The sequence below is a fragment of the Centrocercus urophasianus genome, unplaced genomic scaffold, assembly GCF_019232065.1.
Source record: "Centrocercus urophasianus isolate 14NV4802_14NV808 unplaced genomic scaffold, USGS_Curo_1.0 seq_10, whole genome shotgun sequence".
Taxonomy (NCBI): Eukaryota; Metazoa; Chordata; class Aves; order Galliformes; family Phasianidae; genus Centrocercus; species Centrocercus urophasianus.
In genome coordinates, this window is record NW_024884142.1 from 74,829,758 (window position 1) to 74,854,641 (window position 24,884).

At 39.1% G+C, this 24,884-nt stretch overlaps 1 long non-coding RNA gene across 4 annotated transcripts in view; it reads right to left on the reverse strand.

The window, feature by feature from the left end:
• Window positions 1-24,884, reverse strand: part of LOC122162916 — a 32,278-nt gene that overhangs the window by 4,222 nt on the left and 3,172 nt on the right. For 3 of the 4 annotated variants that reach the window (XR_006169739.1, XR_006169738.1, XR_006169737.1), the window contains exon 2: window positions 1,944-2,134. This is a non-coding gene — a long non-coding RNA (uncharacterized LOC122162916). Of the gene's footprint in view, window positions 1-1,943; window positions 2,135-13,068; window positions 13,125-24,884 lie in introns of all 4 variants that reach the window. The other variant, XR_006169740.1, reaches the window with a different exon arrangement.

Sequence of the window (24,884 nt, forward strand, 5' to 3'; positions counted from 1 at the left end):
ACTGGGGCCACACAGGCCATGCTTTCATCACTCAAGCCCCAGAAGGAAAGAAAAAAAATATATCCAAGGAATCCATACTTCATATGTGTCCACTGAGTTTTCAGATTAAAGAAAAAAAGGAAAAAAACCCTTTTTCTAGTTAATTTATCTCACACATAGGGCAGCACAGGATGCAATATGTTAATTTGTCAGTTCTTTCAATGGATGAATGTATGGCTTCCCTGTGGCTTCCACGGGCAGGACACTGCACACTTTTAGCAAGTGTTACCCTGTCCATTCTGTATGAGCACTTCAGTAAGGACAGCAAAATGTAGCAGATGAATTATAAATTCATGAGGGATAAGAACTTACAGATTAACTAGTCTGTCAATTATGTTTCTAGGGAAAAGGTAAATTTAACCAGACAAGCCCAACATTATTTACATTTTAGTTCTGTAAGAACGAAGTGCTTATTGCATGGCCTTCATGTTCAGAAGATGATTTCAGGCCTTACATTGCATATTTACATGTATTTTCTTCCTCCCTTGTCGGTCTCTAACTCCCTTTTGGAAAAGTTCCATCACGTTTCAGAATTTGTATTTTTCAAGATTCCTGATAGTAACTACACAAGGCATAAGAGAGCAATGGATTCAGCAAGGTCACCATAAACTGAAGAGAAATGATAGCTCCCTCTGCTGTCATTTGATGTGATTACTTTGAAGATTCCTGTATTAAACTCAGTTTCACATCACCTATAGAAAAGCAGACAGAGTATATGGATCATTAGTTTTTTGGTCATGTTAGAGCTACAGCTGCCTTGTGATTTATTTCTCTTTTACTGTTTTCTAAGTGACTGAAATATTTCACAGTTAGGATTAGTCTTATCATTTGGGACCTAAATAGAACTGAAAATTTAAATCCATGTCATCTGTTTGTGTGAGATAAGATTCGCCTTTCAAAATATAGCAGTTTGTTCGATAAGTATGTTTTTTTTATCACATGCACACTGAATTTCAACATGTATTTTGTAAAACCTAACTTCTGCTTGTCAGAGCCAAGAGTTAGACAGCTTTAATCTTCACTAATTCATACAGCTAACACTGGAAAGCTGCACAATGAAGTGTAGAGTACACCTCTTTCCTGTTACTGAGGCATCCAATTCTAAGTCTGATCTTCCAAAGACGTATTTGTGGGTTGACTGCAGAGGCCTGGAAGGATTTAATTCCAGGATTAGGGACAGAAATACAATTTACATTAGGTGATTACTCTCCCTCTTTCCTGTTTTCTTTCTGGGTGGAAATATATTTGTGATTCTAAGGTAAGTGAATTTTAAGCAAAAGGAAAAGAGACTTTTCCATCATGTACGTGTGGAAATGTATTTATTTGCTGTAGAATTGATCTCAACCAAAATAGATATTTGTTTTTCCTTGAACTCACTCACACATATAAACAGAATGAAATATTCTGGATTTGTATTACTGTGTTCTACACAAAATATCTGTCTTCAGAATGTGGGATATTGAAAAGAGAGCTCTGCACCAATGTAAAGAAAGTCCTTTTCTTTAGGAACTGTTTGTGGTACTCTGAGCCAAGGATGGACCTCTATATTTAATGTCTCTTTCACTAACTTGATTTCAGAATTTGATTTCAGGTTTTCCACCTACTGCTTTCCCTTTTCAGAGGACATTTGCTTTCTTTCCCCTTCCTTCCTTCCTTCCTTCCTTCCTTCCTTCCTTATTTTTCCTCAGTATCAATATTTAAACTTAAGTTCTAGGGGAGATTCTCTTGTACTCTTTAAAACAAGCACTCTATTTTTGGCATATACCTCTAATCTAAGTGGAAAATATTCTCCCAGTTTGGCAAGTGGCAATGTTTTTAGTCTGGGGCCACTTATTACAACAGGTAATAGAAGGTTCTGGACTTGACTTACATCTTTGTAACCCTCAGACATATCATCATCATACCTTGTTATTGCTGATGTGTTGCGTCCCTTACGACATGATCCAGGATATTTAGTAAAGGCTCCACTGCCTTCTTGATGAAACTGATTGCAGGGTAAAGACAACTGTGGCCTTTCCTTCAGCATCATAGGTATCACACAATCTCAGGCATTCTAACATCTTGCAGCACCCCAAAGTGGGCAAGCATCAATCATCTGCGAACAGCAGAAGAAAGACTTGTAGTATCAAGGCAGGCTGGATCCCAGACAAGAGCAGGTCACAGCCCTGCCTTGGCCTCTCTGCACTGCGCCATAGACTGACAGAAAGTGCAGCAGGATCAGCACCAAGGGACTGCAAAGCAAAATCTTACAGCAAAGACATTCTGGGGAAACTTTTGTATGCAGTTCTCCATCTTTTTTCCTTGTTGCTAAAATCCACCTCTCTGCAAGCACCTGTGTTATGACACCTGTCTATCACCACTAGATGGTAGCAAAAAGGCATTATTGAGAGTGGAGAGAAATTAAGGTTTCCTGCGTTCCTCTCCAACCCTGTACCCTTCGCCTGTTCACCAAAGTATGTGTAAAGCAGACATGGAGATGTGGAGCTGGTGGGAGGTAGGCAAAAGGGAGTCTGAAGATATTCAGCTGTACAGATCCACAAATAGGTGCTTACTGAAGACCAACTACTTTAGGAAAGCAAGTTTTAGTAAATATTTTGTTTTTTCAGTACTAAAAAATAGGGAACAGGACACTTTTAGGGACTTTCTCAATGAGAGCATCATCTGAACTTGCAGAAAAATGCTCTGGTGCCTTGTATTCCTCCAACAGTGCTGTTCAACAAACAGATTGTCAGGTCAACGTTTCCATATTCAGCTCATTTCTCCAGGATACCTACGTATGGTAAGGTCATATCTGGAGAAAACCAAAGACGATAGCAAAGTAAAAGCAGTTAATGGTGCTGTGATGGCAACATTAGTTCATTTTAAAAATAGTGGCAATTAGTAAATTAACTATCTGCTGGAAAGGAGATACAGGCAAAAACTTAAAGATCAAAGTTCTTTCTGCTCTGCACCTATAAACTGATAGCCTTAGAAGTCTGATTCCATAGAAGTTTTTTTCTCAGTATTTTTTTAATTACGAGTTTTTTTGTTGATTATTTGGTGGGAAAAAATAAAATAAAATACAAATTAAAAAAAGAAAAAAAAAAAGAGGAAAAAAATTGCCCTGAACTAATTAGGAGACATACTGGGGGGGGGAGGGGTTATTGACTTCAGTAGGCAACTTTAACAGACTGTGATCTCTACATCAGTGCTACTGGGTCACATCATGGCACATTGTGAAGCAGTACATTTGTCTCTCTATCCAGCCTTTGCTCTGGTCTCTCTCAGCCTACAGATCTGAATTAGCAGGCTACTGGAAAATCTTCTGTTGAAACATTCCTTCAAGAAATTTGGATTACAAAAAAAGTATCATTTATTTGGAAAATTGCTCCAGGAACTCCTGACCATCTTTGCTCAGTGGAGCAGGAAGGTCACGATTTTCAGAGTAAAAAAGGCAACGCTCAGCAAACTGCCTGACCTCCCCTTGTGCACGTACAACATGCCAGCTACTGATGGAACCCAGTAGAAAGCATGGCAGAATGACTGTGCTGTCATTTGGTTCCAAACAAGTAGCACTGGAAGGGGTGCAATTTATTTATTTTCTTCCCTCTCTCATTCCTCCATGTTTAATTCTTGCCAAACTGCAACTGAGTTGAGTTCTTACTGCTCCACTACAGAAAAGCAAAGCAGGGAAAACAAACAAAGAAAACAAAGCCAGTAACTCTTCATTAAAGTGAATTGTTTCAAGAGTGAAAATTCAGAAAATGTCCTAAGACAAACAGGACCAACTATATTAAGTCTTCATTGTGGCATTACTGTGGGATTGATTCACAGGCAAGGTAATCAATACTTCACATTTTTTCTGACCTTTGCAACATCGTAGAGGTACTAATTCCACTAGGATAAATTTTTCAACAATTTCTTGAGTATTTTAATCAAAAGCACACTTTCCTTCCTGAATGTCAGGCAGTTATGTAATTCTATTTATCTTTTTCATTTTTTATTATCATTTCTGACAGAAAATATTTTTTTGAATCCTTGGTTTGTTTTCCATTACTTAACTTCATATCCTTTTCATAAGACAAGTTTGCTTTGGAACCCAATCCCTGTGGCACTTCCGTTTCCTCATAGAAATTGTTATTTGTCTTAGTTCCTGCATTTAAGTTATAGCTCAATCTTGCTCCATTTTTAGATTTCACCATAAAATAATGCTTTAAATCAAGGTGAATACCTCTGTTACTGTAGTGGATTTCACAAAGGCTTTTCCTGATGTCAGATCTTCCTTAGTCTCTAGACAAATACAGCAGCTTTTTGTAGATGAAAGTTTTCCCACTAACAGGATATGTAGCCTTTCACCTCTAAGATAATGTTTTGAATCCTGTCTGTCTCAGTTGCCAAACAAGTGTCAAAGAGCAGCAATGTAGATTACAAGAGCTAAAGTATCTTGATCTAATTTCCAGGGAAAAGATTTTTGCAAAGCATAGGAGGATGCAATTTGTCCCCTTTCTCTTGAGGCTGGCCTTGCTAACCAGGAGCTAGTAATCAGAAACTAAAGGAAGACTAAATCAGTTATGAAATAAAGCCATACATTAAGTCATGTGTTGAAGTTGTTTGCAGATTTCAGTTTCTTAAGAGTAAGACTTAATTGAGCATTAAGATAACATTTACTCTGACCATAAGCATGCACTGCCCATGCTAACTGAAGCGTTAGTACCTTTGCTTTCACTCACCAGCAAGAAGGGACTTGTTACCATTGCTTCTAAAATATACATTTTTGCACACATGCTGATGCCTGTTAGTGTTTTTCCACATCAAGGATGGCATATAAGCAGAAGGAAAGCTTCCCTTTCTGTATGCCCAAATTCTATCTATTGCAAGCAAAAATCCTCAACAAAAGGAAGGAAAGTAGAAGGAGACTTCAGCTGAAGATTAATTGAAGGATTTTGCACACAAAAAGAATGCTAAAGAATGCCAATACACACCACGTACACAGGCTGGGGAAAAAAAAGATTTTTTTCCACATAACCTGTACTCTGCTGGGGCAGTGCAGATGCTGTAGTTGAGTCTTTGCTGTGCGCTTGTCAGTGTTCACCTTCTACACTCTATTGGGGGGTGGCGGTTGGGGGGGAGGGAGAGGTTATAAGGGAAGACACCAGCTGCCCTGGGACCATTCTGCTGAGTTGCTATTCTATTTTGTCAGCTCCACTGGGCAGGCTTTATTTTCAGTATTTTCCAGATTTTGTTCTACAAAAACACTTCCAATTCTGGAAAGTTTCTCTCTTTTCTCCCTAATGTATGCTGAGGCAAAGAAACTGTTTCCCAGTGCTATCTAGGTCTTCCATGAAAAACTTCCCCTTGATTTGAGCAATCCCTCACAGATCTTTTGTTTGAAATGCACTTATTAAAAAATTTCTTTGTCTTTGCAAGTAGCCTTCAACCCTTGTTTGTCGCACTGCATCTTTTATTCCTTTCTGACACTTCTGACTTTGCTGACTTTTTCCATCATTTTCCCATTTCTTTGGCTTTGTGATCTTTCAACGATTCTGCTGATTTACGTTCTTTATTCTGTCCTCATCTATCCCACTCTCCAAGGTTTAGATAACTGGTCATTTTTTGTTGATCAAATACTTCTGACTTGATAATAGCTATCTTGAAATCCCTATTAGTTACAGGGATATAACAGCCTATACTGCTTTGTGCTGTGCTCAGTGAAGTCCATAGACCTTCTCAAAAGGTCAAAGTAATGGTTATGTATAGCAGTACAGAGTTTGGCAAACAAACTTCAGTTTTTCTATGCATCACTTTGCAGAAAACTAAAAATAGAAATGTAAAAGGAAGGAAAGATTTTGCCTAACTCATGTTCCTAACTACATTGAGGATGTTTATTACTTTACTGATGTTCATATTCATTGTATTCACTATCCTGAAGGCTCCAGCTAAGTATTTCTTATAGGAGCAGGACGTGTGAAGTCAGCGAGCATTTTCCTGGGTTCATTTGATCATTCAGCTACATGGAAACCAGAACTCTGTTAGAAGTTAAAGGGAAAAATGTGTGTTTGGGTAGATACCCACATGTAAGCCTTCAGCATTTTTACCATAGAACAGTTTTGAATCAAGAGCTTCTGTCCCTTGTGCTGTATTGTAACAACAGCTTACTGTGAGACACTCAAAACACCAGAAATACAAAAGACTGCTATACTAGTATAAAAGACTGTAATATCCTGCCAGATTCTATAAAAGAACGTAAAAAAAAGATCAATTAGCATTGTGTTATCATATAAATACTGGACTTAAAGTAACATGTGAAATGAATACAAACTTTAAACTTGAATACAACCTTAGATGCCACTGAGTCCAAACTTTTCTTCTACTCACAAAAAATGCAGTATCTACAGTACTATAAGCCTAAGAGAAAATTAGCTCACTGAAAAAAATTGGCCACTTTGCCTCTTACAGTAAACTAAGCTTCTGCTGCAAAGTTTGGTCTTTAAGTGAGAGCTGTTATCAGTTTTGAGCACATAAAAATAGTAATGGCTTCTACTGCCTAGTCATAAATAGAAAAAAAAATAGGATGATATGGTTTATCACCATGCAAATGTATTAGCACCATATTCTAAAAAACATTAATCTGCTGCATAGAAATATATCTACAGTAGACAGGACAACACTCACTGAAGAGAGACAAGCAAGTATTGAAACTCATCTTCAGGTGAAATTGTTTTGTATTGTTATTTTTAATTGCCATTGCACTGAGTAGATAAATTTTCAATTCTAAGCAATGCAACATTCATAGTTCTGCTCTTTAGTCAAAAGCAAAATAAGAAACCATTAGATATCTTGTTTAAATTGGTTATATCAGAATCGTTTGAGTTGGAAAGGACTCTTAAAGGTCACCTAGTCCAACTTCTCTGCAATGAACAGAGATACCTACAGCTAGTTCAGGGTGCTCAGAGCCTGGTCCAGCCTGACCTTGACTGTCTCCAGGGATGGGGCATCTACCACATCTTGTATGTCATGGTTAGGAGCACAGTCACACCTGCAAGTTTCTTATTGTTTTGTTTTTCATTTTCTTTCTTTTTTTTCCCAATGGTAGACGTTGTTTTATTTAACAGCTCACCAGTTAGGGCAAGTAATAAAAGTCAAGAGGATATGAGAATCTCAATAGTTAGGAAAATATTGTAAGATCAACAAGATAGACCTCAGGCTGCTATATTAATTGCATCCCAGTAGAGTTTCTTACTCCATACCAGGTAATCACATAACATCTAAAGGCAAATCTTTGATTTTTGTGCTCTGGGCCCTGGAAAAAAGAGTCTGCAATATTTTTTTTTATTATTATTTTACCTGCAGGTGTGCTTTGCTGAGGTCACAGACGTGTATTTCAGTAATTTTTCATCAACATTCTGCCCAGGAGCCTCACACAGCAATGACAACAGCAGAATTGCTTACTTGCAGAGTACATTCCCAGCCTAAGCTTCTCAGATAAAAGATTTGCTGTTTTGCTCACTTTCTTGCTCTGCTTTTACAAACAGTCTATTGAAAATCACCACTATTGAAATGTGAAACATAACTGGGAAAAAAAACTGCCTGATGATAAAGAAGAAAGCCTCCTCCTACAGTCGCAGCAATGTCTGTAGGCGCAGCCTAACTGTGAACTGCCTGCTCCTCTGACCAGAAAAATACATTGTTTTTTAAGAGCAGTTTAAACTTGCTGGAGCATGCATATACACAGACATTTCTTCCTATCCTGTTTCTTAGCAAGTGTTTCCAACATACTACCCTACTGAAAAAGAGTACAGCTAGAATTGAAACAACGCACAGTATCTGGCTTTGACAGACACATAATTTTTGAATGAGAATTATCTGCTGTTAGTAGGTTTTGCAAGGCCATAATCTTGCTCTCATATGACCCAACAGCAAATTAGAAGGCCACATTTGCAATTACTGGAATTCATACAGAGTTTAGTAATTTCTGTAAAATTAATCCTACAGACTTGTAAAAGCTCATTCAGACTTTGCTAGCAAGAAGCATACTATCTGAAAATAGAATGCTTTTTGGCATATTTTTGCACCTGCAGTAATGACAAAATGGGAGTGTACAGAAACCTGGATGAAATTGTTCTTATCTTTTGCTACCATGGTTTATGTTTAGAAACAAAAAAAATCATGATGAAGGCTATTGTCATAACTCTGAACTGTGCTCTGAATGTTTGAGCACATGTACAAAGCCCAAGTTTATCTAAAGGAAGCAGTCAAACAAAGATCAAATATTCCCTTACAGGGAATGGGAAGCAGCAAGAACTTTGGACTTCGTGAGTTTGAGTTTCTGCTGTGTTGCTTGGTGTGCCTCCTTCATAACGTGAGAGAAGAAGGGTGGCAAAAGGGCTTCTCAGGACACTCCTGATAGTCTGAGCAAGTGGAAAGGGCAGGAGAGAAGCAAGGAAGTGAGTCTAGATGTTTCTTTTTCCTGAGTTCTGCTCCAAGGTTTCTGAGCGAGAAGGGAGGATGAATAGGGACAAGAATTGCCTGCTGGTAGTCACAGTCACTCCTAAGTCATAAGTCCCTGCAGCCTTGAGCATCCTCTTAACTTGTCCTGCCTCTGACCCACACAACAGGTTACCAGTCCACTCCCTCTTCTGTCCCAGTCATATTTCTCACCTACCTACATGCAGTGAGCCACTGTGAACTAGAAAGCCCTAATTACTTCCACTCTACAACTTCTACCTTTGTCCTAATCACTCCCTTTCCTTCCAGCTTTCCTCCTATCCCAAATTCCTTCTCAGCACTCCTTTTCAAGACTCCATGTCCCCTCCTCTCACCTTACCATAAGTTAGTCACAGAATGCACAGACTCTCCCATTCAAGAGCCTCTCCCCATAAGATCCTCTTATTTCAAATCTTCATTCTGATCCTACAATCCACTGTGGAAACTCGCACCACTCTGTTCTCACTCTTCCCTACACCCTCGATTTTGTATCCTGCTCCCAAATTCTTTTCCAGCTCATCCCACCCCATACATGTGCTCACCCTTATCTGCAACTCCTCTCCCTCCTGTGTCCCTGCCTCAGGCCACGAACCCACTGCAGATTCTTAGATCTTCTTGCTCAGCTTTGGTGATATGTGCATCTCTATCATGTTCTTCCTCAGTAGCTGGGTGGTCAGCTAAAGCCTTTCTTGACTGACTTTTCAGGACAAAAGGAAGGGCTAAGCCCTCCTCATTTAACCATGATTTCAAAAGCTCAGCCTGCACTTACCAGACCCCAACAAGAACAAAATGGTATCCAAAAGAAAATAGTGAAGTGAGGAAGAGGATAGTCATACTTACCAAGAAAATACTTTGCAGGTGTCTGCCCTAATTCATCATAAAAGTAGACAGTGGAGAAGAGAATTCATCTAGAGGTAGAAGAGTGACAGAAAACTTTGGAGATCAGCATTTCCCTTAACCAATCCCTGGAAGGGTGGAAAGACATCAGAGCAGAACTTACGTTACAGGTCTGCATTACACTTGCATTCTCCTAAACATCTGGAGAAGCACACATGCCACATTTGTGCTCCATCTCTAGACAGTAAGAAATGGTGCCCTGGAACCTCAGGTTCTTGGCAACAGCATGAGGCAAGCCATCAGAGACCTAGCAGAACCAACAGGGGAAATTCCTGGTTTGGATTTTGAGAAGATTGCAAAACTGGCAATAAAATTTTCCCCAGAGCTGTGTATGAACAACTGCACTGCAGCAGGCTGGTGTTATTTGCAAGACATGATCATAGTAACAGGAAAATTCTTTCACATATATTGTTGCAAAATGGCACTGAGCAATATTTATGAATATATCCTTGAACATTTTTCCATCACTGGCAGTGACTAATCCTGTGCAGTTCTAGCCAAATCTTCTCAGTTAGTGTGGAGGAACCATTGCATAAACTGCCATGTGGCAGTTAGTAAGGACAGCATGAGAGGCCAATACCCAGTTTCTTTCCAGTTTGAATAAGATTTCTTGATAATGTAAAATTCTTTTGCCGGTGAAAACAGGAACTAGTCAGGATGGCTGAAGAAGTGTGATTTTTATTAGCAACCATCCAAATCCAAAGCAACTTGTTTGTCAACATACTGACAAGAGCACTACTTTACAACTTTAACAAGCAAGTCAGTGTAGATGTTGCAAACGATTATTTGGATACTGGAGCACTGCTCAGGTTTTGTTGCTTGTGTAGACTTATATTGCCGTGCAATGCTTTAAGCATAGCTTTCAAGTGTAGGTGTAATGTGTGGTAGTAAGGCATGCTGGAGTATATTATCAATATATGATGGAGTTATTTGTAGCAGGGACAAGCCTGTTTCATTGGAAGAACTATTTTAAAAGATCTTATCCTGCTGCATTCTTCTTAAAAAATAAATTTCCCTTTTCTGATATTCCTCAACCTCTGAACATTCCACGTGATTCCTTGCTTGTCTCTTCAGCTACAGAAGGCAAAAGCAGGAAGCCAGGCAAAATTTCAATATGTGAATACTATAACCCTTTGGAAAATTTCAAGCTCGTGTTCAAATCCAGGCATTGCTAACCCGTTACAGAAAGCTCAGAGTTTGCAATGAAAACAGTAATTAAGAACCATTATCTGCACTGTAACTCATCTTTCTTTAAATATCCTGTTCCCAGTGCACATAGAAACAACCTTGTATGTAACATGTACCATACATGCTACCATTTTTGAAGGTATCAGGGAGTTGGGGTTGGCTAGTTTGTGCATTTATGTAGCTGCTCTAGATAGAGAGCTGTTTAATGGGAGTCTTCGTGAACACCTTTTGGTGACATGATACCTTTATGATACCTTTCAGCTTGCAGAACTGCTGCACATCAAGCACACAGGGAACTGCAAACTGGATACAGTTATTTGATCAAAAATATCAAAAATCAAAATCTCTCAAAAACATATGAATTTACAACATATACAGCAAATAGCTAGGACGCACTCAACTACTTCAGATTCTCTCATAGATGTCACATGCATAGACTACTTTCCTCATCAATATACACAGTTTACAATTTCTTCTATTGGCATTACTGAAATATCAATTTTAAGACAACAAACATATTTCCTTTACACACCAAAGAAAACAGGAATATTAACATCTTAAGACTTCCCTAGAGATGGCAAGATTCCCTTAGTTTGTGCGTCCCTCAACAATGCACATTATGCCCATGTGAAGAAGGGACAATTCCTCCCACAGCTTTATTCCTTCTTCAAGAGTATCTTTTCTTTCTACCAGACAAATCTTACTCCTCATCTCCTCACCTATCCATGTTATCTTTGGTTTCCTTCTGCCACCAGAATCTGTGTGTGGGCTGCTTTTCGTGGAGGCCTAACTCTGACTCAGAGAATGCTGGGGGGCCCTTCTACTCTTGGAGCTTGGCTCCTCTTGCCCCAGGTTTGTCTCCCAACACACGATGCCGAGCTCAGCTGCCAAGTATTCCACTTAGGTAACGCTTGGCATTTCCAGCCCCAGGGCCTCAGCACTGATGCAATTTCCAAAATTATTTTTTTAAAGCCACAAATATTTTGAATTCCTAGCAACTGAGAAACCCCAAAAGCAAGAAAGCAGCATTCTTCTGCCAGGAAGCAGAGAAGAAAGGCAACAATGGGGAGAAGAATGGTCAACTGAGAACAGCTTCTACTCCCTCCTTCTCTTTTATCTTAAGCTGGTAATGTAAGGTCACGAGAGGGGAGAAAGACAAAAACTGTGATGGAAAGAGACTTGTTCTGAATTCCTCTGTTTGGGACTAGAGGTGGAAAAGATCACAGAAAGCAATAGTATATCTTTCTCTCCTCTGTCCTCCTGCCTCCATAAAAGCTATGTATCAGTACAGGTGAGAAAAATATGTTAGTCATTTTCCACCTTCCTTCTTACCTAAAAATAACCACTCGCATAGTTAATGGTTAGTGCTGCTGAGATCATGGAACAGTTTTCTTTCTATATTTTACCTAAGGCTTAATCATGAGGTTACGCTGCCTTTAGGCTACAAAAGGCGAGAATGCAAAGAGTACATCTTATCCACAAATGCAATCAGTATTTGATGTCTCTGAGCTAAAAATAAAAACTAAAAAATAAAGAGAAGTGAATAATGAAAGCAATATGCAAATCATGAAGCTTAGAGTCTAGAAGCAAAAAACAAGTCTGAAGAGGGGTAAGAAACAAGCAACGTAGAGGATTTCCAAATTCAGCACTAATTCTAGAAAGATGTTTCTATGAAGGTTGCTTGTGTACGATCTTCAAAACTGTCACATATGAATGTATAAATAAGTAAACAAGCTATGGTTACAGGGTTTACAGATTTAGAGCTTTACTGCAAAACAAAACTAGCCCCCCAAGTATTTTCTTTAGGCTTGATCCACATTTTTCTATGGCAAGGAGAATTTGAGCTTCTAACCTCAGCATCACGGCTAAATGCAGGAGATCACAGAGCTGATCCAAAGTTCATTAAGCAACAGAGAAATAAACTGGGCTAGCCTTTGGATGCAATAAAATACAGATGACTGTGCTGTATTTGCCAGGAATAAGAGGCATAGGCAAATTAGCTGACTTCACAGAACATATGAGGTCACTATTATTTGCAGAAGCCATAAAACATGATGAATAATATAGATACGCTCAAAATTGTTAGGAACACAAAATTAATAATTATAAACACTGATAAGACATGGAGAGCTTGCTTTTCAAATGTTAGGCAGGCAGGTAGTCAAGCCAGTTGCTCAGAAAAATACAGGAATATTTCTCATAGCTTAGCACCAAATAATAAAGTACCCCAACATCAGGGTGCTGATAGAAACAGAGTGCATCAAGAAAGCAGTAGGTTTGGAAGAGAGAGTACTTATAGACAGCCACCCCTGAAAATGCCCATCTGACACAAAGTGAAAATTGTTATCCTACTTCTCACCAGTTTGTAGCAGTGTTTGAAAGGTGCCTTCCTAATCTGGGACATTTTGTTTATAACCTAATGACATTGAGTTGTTAATTGGCATGTGAGTTTTCTGAACTAAATGAATATTTGAAACTTACTGTCTGAAAGAAACTTGTGGCATGACATCTTATGAACTCCAGTAGGGGACACACACCTGAAATGAAGACTGAGTGTGAGGGAGGAGAAAAAAAGCTTTCTGTTCTCTTTCAGAAGAATATTCCTCGTTGTTACAGAATAAGCCTTCACTTTTAAACAGGAGCCAGAGCGAGTTGTTCAAGCCTCACTGCAAATGCATGGTTTTAGGAAAGAAATCCCAAAATATTACTGCGAAAATAAGATAGGTATAACATGTATTCTTTTCTCCCAGTTTGAAACCACTAGCACAAATGGTAAGACTATGGGCGAGATTAATTAATTTGTAAAAAAGAAAAAGCCTAATAGGATCTAGTGCACGGTCAAAGATCACCCTGTCATTAATCTAATGATACACTTTTTGTTCCACCAATTGAAATGCCTTATTTCACAAACACAATCTTTTCCCTGTCTGAAAACATACTAGTGAGACTGTTGTAACAGCTGTTATGATTTACATGTATTTTTCTTAAATTGTTTTTTTTTTTTTTTTTGGTCCGGATACCTTCTCATCCCTGAGAGGAATCATTCCACTAGTTGGCAGTGTTACCTCACTCAAGCAAATAGCCTTAAAACAACATGTTCACCTACAAAATCGGGCTCTGCATTTTTGAGCTGCAGATTTCATTCAGCAACATCTGAGAAAGTTGCTGAGCGATACAGCAAGGAAAAGTATTGGACTGGAAGGATTGGAAAATCAGATCCCCATCCATACCATATTTCTCTTCTAACAAATTTTTAGTTTTGTGTAATGTTCTGAAGCAGAGACCAAAGCAAACCCAAGTGAACTTGTCAAAGCAAACAAAAAGATCATCGCAGTCATAAAGACATGCACCTAAGCATAGGTCCAGGCTGTGAATGCAGAGCCAGTGGGTATTCCCAAGTCCGCAACCTTTAAAAGCAGAAAAACAGCTGATGAATGCAAATATAAAGCAGAAGTACCTTATATCCCAGTGAGCTGCTACTTCTATCACATTTCAATGCAGTGCCTTATATTCTGTTCTGACTACTGGCTATGAACTACTGATGACAAGGCAAGTGACAATTTCTTGAGTTGGAATTCCTGTTTAAGTCATTTTTAGAATTAAAGGAAGGATTTGTTCCTCATCTTCCAAGAAGGAGTAGGGCACTGCATTTGGGAGCTAGAGTGCCAGCAGGCCTCTTGGGTAGAATCTGCCTGTGCTGGCTCCAAGAGGATCATTAGAAACTCATTAAAGTAATGAACCTGTTAGTTCTGAAGCTGCATTCACACACACCCACCAAGATGTTAGTTGCCTCCTTGGCTCTGACTTATAGCATCTGCTAATCATCCCCAGGATTTAGCAGAACAAACTGCTTCTGGGATTCTCAGCAGGCAAGCAAGTGGAAATGAAAACAGGTCATGTCTTTCCACCTGGTCTGTGGGAGAAGACTTTCATCTCTTGAAATCTTAACTTGTATGACTGCTACTGGAATAGTTAATGCTTTGTTCTAGCTGTAAATCAGGATTCCTTTCAAGCAAAAGTACCATATCAGTTATCTAGAAAGCAACCTTTTAAAAATATCCACTTCTCAAAGGAAAATGAACACAGCCTGAAAGAGTTGTTTTAGAACAATAAAAGAAAAAAGATGTAATCTCTACAGCATTGCAAATTCTGGCTCATGTGCAAAGCCCCGCAGACTGACACAAGCACATTAACTGCAGTGAGTCAAAGAAGGCTCTCAAATTAAATCCTCATCTACACTGCTGACACACTTTACGGCCTTAGGTATGTCTCATCAACACCTCTGGGCTCTAAGATACGCATAACACTCCCAAGCATCAGGAAAATTAATTCACTGGTAACTGCAAAGCCCTGAGTAAAAGTTTACAACAATTAACAACCAAGTTTGGGTGATAATGTTTTCATATCCAGAACAAAAGGAAGTTTAAAATGCAAGCAGAACCAGCACAAATGGTGGAAAATAAAATTAAAGCAAAACCCCCTTCACTTTTAAATCTCTAAAGACTTATTTGAAATCCAGAATAATAACAAAACAGCCAGTCTGCAGTTTTGAACAACTTGACATCAACTCTTTAAGAAAGAACTTTAGAATGATATACAAGAGATTATGCATCTAAACTTCACAACTGCTTTGCATATACAGTTTTATAAAATCTCACAAGAGAAAGCAGCTGATCCCACAACTGCAAAGATATTTCCTGTTGCTTTGCATTTAAATTAAACCATTCAATAAGTTACACTGTGCCACAAGACAACACACAGATGATCACAGAAAATACATTAAACAATCACCAAATCTCCCACTATCAAGTATCATAGCAATTGCTTCCTTTGAAGATGGAAACACTCAGTGGGTTGGAGTTAGCAGATGCAATGCTGCTTAAAACACCCGTGTACATTCTCTAACCTTACTCACCTCAGTATGTAGCAACTGAACTCTATGCGCGGTATCTCCCAGTTCATAACACAAGTTGAAGACTGACATCCATTTGTACTCATTATCCAAATCTATATAAATTCTGCCCAAGTTATTTAGCGTTAAAAGCTTCCATCCTTTGAAGATAAACAGGTTAACAAGCTTTAAAATCATTAATGAAGTAAGGCTAGAGGGATATCCTTCTGCAGAACATAAACATTGGCTCAGCTGATATCTCATGCCATCAACAATGAAAGATCATTAGCAGACCCAGGCCAAGATGCTGTGGGAAATAAGTTGAAGGCAACAGCTGGAAATATTTGGCTTGTACAATAAAGTTTTGAAACACTTCAGATACTTCACCAAGCCTTTTTTTTTTTTCTTCTTTTTTTCTTTTTAAAAAACAAAAATCAGAAATATTTCATCAGCACTTGCCTGAGAAACAAGGTCAACAGCACCCATTTGTACTATGACACTGTTACCTGACTTGTGGTGACACAGACATCCCTCCCCTTCCCTCCTTCTTCCCTCTAAGCATCTGTTTGCAGAACGCAAGTAGCAGTTCATCCTCAGAGGAAAGATATAGGAAGACATAGGTCTCTGTATTACATGTGGAAATACAGTCTTCTTCAGGTGCTTTGATGATGAAACAGTGTTGTATATATACACCCAGCTTTGCATTTCCTAATGGCTTCCAACCACAGCAGCAGTTTTAGCCATGTTTAGATTGAGACAGTCCCAGATTCCTACAGTGGTGCAGGAGATCTACATAAAGATAAAAGATCTCAGCAAACACCTTCTTCCTTTGAGCCAAAGGCTGCAAGAGGGACAAACAGCTCTCTGCTGAGTCACGGCTCAGACAGATGAAATCTGCTTACCTGTTGACCAACGTAACAAGGGATGAGAAAGTAAGAAAGCAAATACTTGTGTGCTGTTGTACAGGAGCACCAGGCACTGCAGGGACCTGGCTGTGTTCACTCCACAAATATAAACATAAATGATGATTCCTGTACTAAAAAAACTGACATAAATATTTTCCTATCTGACCCAAAATAGTGAAACCCAAACTAAACATAAACCAAACACCCTCTTTAATAGTGATTATAGCCTTGCTGGATTCTCTGCACAATAACAACAGTATGACTGTATGAAAGGTTGCAAGGAAAAGTACAGCAACGAGACTTTGTAGTTGGCTGAAGGTTTTCATCTAATGTTTAATATAGTAGTTGGCAAGCCTGCAAATGGCAGGGGGTTGGAACTAGATGAACTTTAAGGTCCCTTCCAAGCCAAGTCATTCTACAACTCTATGATTGATTCGTCCCTCAGCTCAAAGCGTGTACAGCAGCTGGCTACACAGCAAGTGATTTTAAACAACAAACTCTACATTAAAAAAAAAGGAATTAACTATGCACTGTTAAGCAACGTAAACTTGTAGATAGAAGTATGACTTGTCCAGGTTTCACAGCTACCTCACCTGGACGAAAGTCAAAATCCAAAAGCTACCAGAGAAGAAAAGTAACCAGCTCTGCTCCTTGCTTGAGTATTGTGAGGAAATGGGTCCCTGTGTCCTCACACAGCTCTGCCATGACTGGGACACAATGAATATGGAAAGAATCCAGAGAGTGCTCCTCTCCCATGGTATTTTTTTATTTTTATTTTTTAATACACAGGAAAGGAAGAATAACTGAGACAAAATATATTTGGACTCAGTACAGCATGACAAGAACTAAGTTGCACTCTAGGCCTTTGCCTGAGTAAACAGTGATTTGTCTTGTGAGATGTTCAAAACAACAAAATAAATAGCTTTGAAAGACATAAGCTGTCTGTATAAACAGAGGGTGGGGGAGCACTACTGGATGACCAACACCTTGTTGAAGAAAAATAAAAACCAGCATCTCTCTATTTTTGCAGGAATGAACATCCATCCTACAATCCCAGGACAGCAGGCAATGGATGCCCAGGTACAGCCTCCCATATGCTGCCTACCCAGTATTGGCAACCATAGACATAACACAGTTGTATACCGCAGGGAGCAAAAGAGAGGCTGGTGTGTCAGATCCCTGTAGTAAGCATGAAATTCTTTAAACAGAGTTTGTGGAACAGTTTGAGGGGAACAAATCTCTGCTGATCCCTACAAGAAAGGGGCAGTAGTCTAAGCATGGGATTACCGAAAGATAAATACAGTGCAAGCAATGATCTAGTTTTCTTTTGAACCTGGCAGAGATACATGGATTCTTATCTCTGGGAATTCTCTAAATTAGTTGCACAATCCCTTCCATAAGCATATCTTGCTCGATCTTCCAGTGATTTGGGCTTCTCGCTCCCTCTGTTACCGCCTGAAGCAGCTCTCTGGAAGTCTTTAGGAACCTTTCAGTTTCCAGCCTAAATGTATTTATGATTAGATAATAAACACTCGATCTGGGGCTAATACTATCTTCTTGCATAGGATTTTTCCCTCTTTGATATATAACCCTTCAATCCATTTACACACAGTTGTCCTGTTTTAAGCTTCTGCCCGCCAGGCTAAACTTATCAAGGTCTTTTTTATCTCTTAGTAAGGAGTGACAGGAAAACGTTCAATCCATTCCTTTCTTCCAAGCAGCGTGCTAATCCTTGTCTACAGCTGACTGAATTCAAATTAAGCTTTTTGCCAAGCTAAGTGTTCTTAACTGTACATTTGAAACTTTATCCTTGCCACATCTAATGGCTTGGATACTTCCCTATCTTCTAAAAATATTTTGTTTAGCATGCCCTAAAAGCACATTAGGCTTTTCTCATCTGCTTCACTTGGTTCCTCCTCAGGGGCATCCAAAATTTTGGTTAGCCATATTCTCCTCTCTGTTTTCCTACATTCCTTGTTTCAAAGACCCAACAGCAAGAAAAGCAAGGCAGTTCACTGCAGAGCACGGAGATTTTGATGCTTCTTGCTAGCCTGCAGGGGTAAGTTACATGTTAAATTCTGTGCCACTTTCTTAAATCAAGTGGTGGGATTATTGTGCTCGGCACACAGCTTATTTCACAAGATTTAGGTATTGTAGGAATACAACACTTCCCTGCAGTAAAAGATTAACTTTCTCATTATTTCTCCAACAACAGATACTTGTGGTTGTATGTGAGGGAAAGCAGCAAAGAACTGCCAGAAGTACTTTTACTTACCGATAAGTAATTTATTGAACTACAGGAGGAAACTTGCTTATAGATTTGAAAACAAAACCAAGCAATAATTGAAAAAAAAAAAAAAAACCCAAAACAAACAAACAAAAAAACACACTATCAGGATACAGCTTGCCCAAAGCTCTTCCATGGAAGAATTAGGGCCTTTGAAAGCTGAAGTAACAAATCAGTACCTTTTCTGGGCCAATGTCAAGAGCGCTCACTGTGTTTAATACAAAATTTTCAAAAAGAGATAGGCCTCAAGAAACAAAGGCATGTTTTTACTGGTATTAAAGGAACATATTTACTCTAGCTCCAAAAACACACCCCAGCCCAGAAGAAAAACAACCCTAACCTCAACAACAGAAAGCCCAGCTTTCTGCTGTGGCATTTGACTGACATTTGATATCTCTGCCTGAGGTTTGGCAGCCCTGTGATGGTGATCAGGGCTGAAGGAGGGAACAGCATCATTGGAAATGTACAACTGGCAAAAACCAACAGACTGCAAAACCAAAAAGCTCTCTCACAAAAACCCAAGATCCCCAAGAGGAGCCCTGCAAGATAATTTCAGGAATGGATAAAATAAAATCAGCACGGCTTTGCGTCAGATGAAGCATTTATTTTGGTGAAGTTGTATCAGTTTGTTCTAATGCAGGATATGGTTCATGGGTTGAAAGCCTCAAGGAGAAAGCTTGAGTCCACTTTCAAGGATTGCAAAGAAGGTGAAATGCAAAGTATCTAACCTCAGAAATCTTATAATCTTCTTTGAGACCCACGGGTGAGTGGGTCATCTGAGTAGGGAGAAGACACGAAAAGCAGAAGAAAAACTGAAGGTCGTAATAACCTACAGAAATGTGAAGGCTAAAGTCTAACGATGCCTTTAGAAAAGAAGTCTAAAACTGCTGAATTCAACATGAGTGAATGACAAATAAAAAACTCACTGTATTGAAAACCAGTCTGCCAACTGCACTGCCCATGTACTCCATGGCTGCTGGATAGCACCAGAAAGCTCTTAGCCATGACTAACAGTACAGAAGAGCAAGATTAAATTCACAACTTGCTTTCTGATTTTTTTTTTTTTTTTTTTTTTTTGCTAAGTGTTCAAATATGTAAAACTGAAGTAACACATTTCCTGTAAAACTGTTTTATTAACTTAATGTGCCCAAACTTAGGGGAAAGCCTAAGTTTTTACCCTGCAGTGTGTCAAAAATACAGCAAGGAGTTATTTTAAAAAAATGAACTGAAAGTTGAGAAGAGACAGAGTTCAGATTTTAGCTTCTTCTTAAACCAGAATACTGCTTATTTCTGGATTTCATGGCACCACAGAGAAAAAAAAAAAAAAAAAAAAAAAAAAAAAAAAAAAACCTACATAAAATGATTGCTTTCAAATGTTCTTGGTAACCTGCAGATAAGTAACTTTAATAAGTCTTTTGGTATAACCAGAGATACATTTAGTTACAGCACAGGCTATGGCACTACTCATCTAGGAGACCATGAAAGCAGAATTCCTTCCCGGATATCTGGCTCATGTGAGAAATATCCCACAAATGCACACTAATATCTTTCCTATCAATTATCCAGAGAGAAGGATTTTATGCTACCCTACCCCTATATAGATCTTATATATTACCACTAGCTTCCTCACTTTCTGACCTCTGCATTTACTGAGTCAGAATACTTAAGCAGAGCACTAAGAGGAAGCACCCTTTGCTGCCAAGCCTCCTTCCTGCTGAACCCTGGGAACTCTTTCTCCCTCCCAGCTTCAACTTCAAGTAAGTTTGCATGATATTTCTGCAGGCTTTCCTTGGCTGCTGCTCTCCCAGACTTACACTTCCCTAGGAAGGGAAATGTTGGCTTTGTTTTCATTCAGCTCCTCATAAAATGCTCACACAGCTAACATCATCACTGAGATTTCTGTGAGATCTACACTTTAGATAGCAGGTTCCCTACACCAGGTCACACAAGTAAGTGTAGAAAGATCAACTTAGCCTTGCCTTTTAGATGGTCATCAGAAACGGTCTGTGACTTGTGGAAAGATACAAAAGGAACCTGTGGAAAAATCAGTATTGGGAGCACTGAGAATATTGGGAGAAAAACTCTCACAGTAGATGCCCGAAAGTTATTCAGCTTTCTTCCAGAATAGATGACAATACAAGCATTGCTATCCAAAGTGTCACTGGAGGTTCCTTCCAACCCCTAAGATTCTGTGATTCTGTAATCTGCTTCGCACCTTTTCTCACTGCTATGATTATATTCTGCAGAGGAGTTAAAGGAGCAAACATGATAGTGGACATGCAGCTAGAGTCAAGGAATAGTCTATGTTTCTGTCCCTTCAGAAAGGAAGAACTGCACAAAGACAAGATGCCAGAACTACAGAGACCAATGGAGTTAAGTAGGGCTCAATTCATCCCCTTTGAGGCCTTCCACCCCCTCAACAAAAGCCTTGGGAAAGCTCAAATACAAGCTTGATCTTTAGGTACAATATGTGTCAAGGCCACAGAGTGCAAGATTGCAATTTAAGGTGCTTTGAATACACAACAGATTTCCCAGATGGGAATTGCCTACATTATTATTTTTAATTTTCCATTTCCTAACATTCAAATCCAAAGAATACATCCAAGCGTATTTGACTTTGAAGAAAGCAGTTAAGCAAGGACTGAACTAAGAAAGAACACTCAGCCATCTGCATCATAGCCATTACATTAACTCCTCTGAGAGATGGTCTTTTGAATCCAAGAACAGTTTGTTTTTTCAAAGTCACTGGTGATTATCAGAGGGAAAAAAAATGATTGTTGGGAAAATCTTGGTTTATCCACTGACCAACATAACATTTAACTCCATCCCAAGCTCTCTACAGCGTGATACATTGCAAGATGATGGTATGTTGTTATATGAGGGTCAGCTTCAAGGGCCAACAAAAAATAGCTATCCAGAACATGAGTTCAAAGGAAAGGCAAGATGCATTTTTGGAATGGAATGACTGGTGGGCACACAGCATCAGGATTAACCTTTGGCAATAGAATGAGATTTATTTTTATGCACAAACTAATTTTGTGTGCAAGTTTGAATAAGAAACAGCTCTTCAGGCTGTTCTGTCCTCGATTTTTAGAGAAGTATTTAAAAAAAAGTATATTCAGGAAACCCTACAGATACACAGGTAAAACCTAAACTAACCATAAGCTACCTCAATTTCCTTTTGTTTTCTGCATTATTCTTCAGGAGCTAGGAGATACTGTAACAACTTCATCAACAGAATGCTTCTGCAATTTCAGGGCCACATTGTTCAGGTTTACCAACCAGGTTTGACAAAATGGTCACTGAGGTGGTCAGGAGGGATTCTCTTCCACTCTGTGTGCTTCTGTCAGCATAATACTTGTTGCTGCATAACTCTGTGTAGCAAAAGTTGATAATAGGAAGAAGATCCCTCAAGCTATATGAAAGAAAGGAAGGAAGGAAAACAGGTGAATATGCTCAGAAATAGCATTAGAGAGAAAAAAGCATTTCCTCTTCTTGGAGCATTTCTAGTTTGTTTGTTTGTTTTTTAATTGATTTATTTATTTTTCTAAATTGTAGTGCAACTCATTATGAATAGCCAAAAATGTCATCCTCAGGATGAAGTAAAACTGAAATCTTGACGAGTTTCTCTGATCTTGGCACACCAGTGAAAGCAGTTTGAAACGTCTGCCTCTATTAGATATTTTGCTCAAGTAACTTCCACTAGAGATTAAGTCTTAATGCTTTATTTCCATTAGAATGTCCTTTGAATAGAGTTTTATAAAAGCTTAAATGAAATGAGAAAACATTTTGGTCAGAACTTATTCATAGCAATGATTCTTCAGGTTTTTAATAGCCTGAGCTTCAAGGAACTGTAATGTATCAGCTGGCAATCAGTAAACAATGTCTGGGTAATTTTATTTATTTATTTATTTATTTATTTTCCTCCTCCTTTCACAGCAACTCCTGCAAGAGAGCTTAGTAAGCAAGAATGCAGTGCCATTCACTGAGACACAACCTGAAAGGGGCACATCTGCCTGCTGGTTGATATGCAGCCATGCATATCAATGGTACCTCACAGTATACGCATCTGAAAACAAGTGCAGCCTGTGCACCAAGTTTTGTTCACGTTTAGACAGTATCCATCTCATATCTATAATTTTCCTGAATTTAAAAGACAGAGCTAGTCTTTAAATTGGATTAGCAAAAGCACTGTCTGTGTCTCTGAATTTAGTGGAGATAATCAAAAGGCATCTTAAAAGGTTTGAAGAGAAAATCTTCCTACTTCATTGAAGGGATTAACAAATAAATTAACAAGCATTTAATGAAAAATCTCTGAAGGAAAACGTGTGAGAGCATCACATTCTCTGTCCCACATACTTTGAGTCTTAATCCAACACCCAGCTGCCAGAAACTGAGGTAAATCCTGCATTATGGTGCTTACCACCCTCTCCAAACTGAAGTTAGCATTATTTGTCATCCCTCTCCAGTACCTCTTCTCCTTTCCACTGTGGGCTGCAAAGAGGTGAAGTACGAAAACATTCCAGTGCCCACAGCAGAACTTAAAAACCCCCCATGCAAAGCATTTTCCTGATCCAGCTGGGTGTCAGTGTACGAATGAGACAGACAACCAAAGTAGCAATGCCTGAAAAGGGGAATATTTTCAGAAGAAATTTGTTGTCAGACCGCACATGCTTTCCTACAGCAGTGAAAAGGTTAATCGCATCAGCATCAGAGTGTGCTACTCCATGGTTACAGCCCTGAAAAGTTATCCTACTACAAAAGCACCTCTATATTTCTTGTAACAGTTTAATCTTTAGGGGAAAAAGTTACTCCCCTGATTTGCAGTAAATTACTGCTCCGGGCAAAACTTTGCTAGAAGAGAAATGTTTCTGTCCATCCACTTTTATCTATCCACAAGATACAATCAGTTGCTGTTGCAGAAAGTCTCCAGAACATCCAGTTACAATTTCAGCCAAGGTTAACTCGCAGTCCCCAGCTCCCCCCGCGGCAGACCCTGGACTTCTGGAGGTGTGGGGCTGCTCAGGAATACGCTGGTGATTTTCCACTGTCTATGCAATACACTCACAATGATGTTTCTCAGGTATCTCAATTACATGGCTCAGGATTTTCTAATGCTGCAAATCCATTTCTTCATGATGCAACATGCTTGAAAAAAAACCTTTCTTTAGAGAAAGTAGCAGGATCTTACTTCTGAAGTTGTTCTACTCTCTTGTTCAATTTGTACAAAGGAAATAAGTTACGAAAATAACTCTCCTTTCTTCACTCAGATTGTCTTTTTTTTTTTTTTTTTTTTTTTTGGTAGACATTCTTTCACATTGACCTGAATTCTCAAAAATCACTGCTCTTTGCTTTTGATTATATGCAGAGGAAAAAAGGAAAATATTTTATAGGACATATTTAAACAAGAGCGAGTGCAGTATAAAAAAAAAAAAGAGCCAGAATAAACACCATGTGAGAAATCTGAGTCTGTCCTCCTTGGGGAAGGGGAGAGGGAAAAAATGTTATAACCTCCATACAGCCCCCTCCTTCCTATGCCTGCCTTTCACTGCCCACAAGAGCCTCCAGAAATGCAACTTATTATTAAGAAAGCAAACCAGCAAAACCTCATTTCAGCTCATTCTTTCCCATCCCATCCTGATGCCACTGGCTTTTTCCATCCCATCCCCTCTCACCCTGCAGGGCTTTCTGCTTAAATAAGAAATAGTATAAGCAGCCACACTCTTCCTAGTTGTGAAGACAGAACACATTAGTTCAAACCCAGTGCCAGGTCCCCACCTTAAATACTGTCCCGAAAGCATGATGCTCAGGTACATAACTGACCTTGGCTATCATCATCTTTTGCCTGGGCAGTTTATATTAATTCCACATGCCTGCAAAGCACCTGCAGAATCTCACAAGGGAGGCTGGCTGTGTAGGGCACTGGCATCATCAACTAAACACAGAGAGAAACTAGCTTGAATTTCAGAGGAATGTCTCCATTCCACAAAACTACATGTGATACTTCTGCAAAAGAACTACAGCTAAACAGCTATTTTGTAAGCTTAAATTCACTTATTTTTCCTCATCTGGCACAAAATGGTTCAGAGAAGGGACTTTCTGCTGCATCTGCATGTAGGGAAATTATTTACCAAAAGCAGAGGACCTTCTGGAGCCTGTTCAGTGAAGCTTCTCCTCATCCTCACAGAGGCCTTGTATCCACTAACACTTCTTT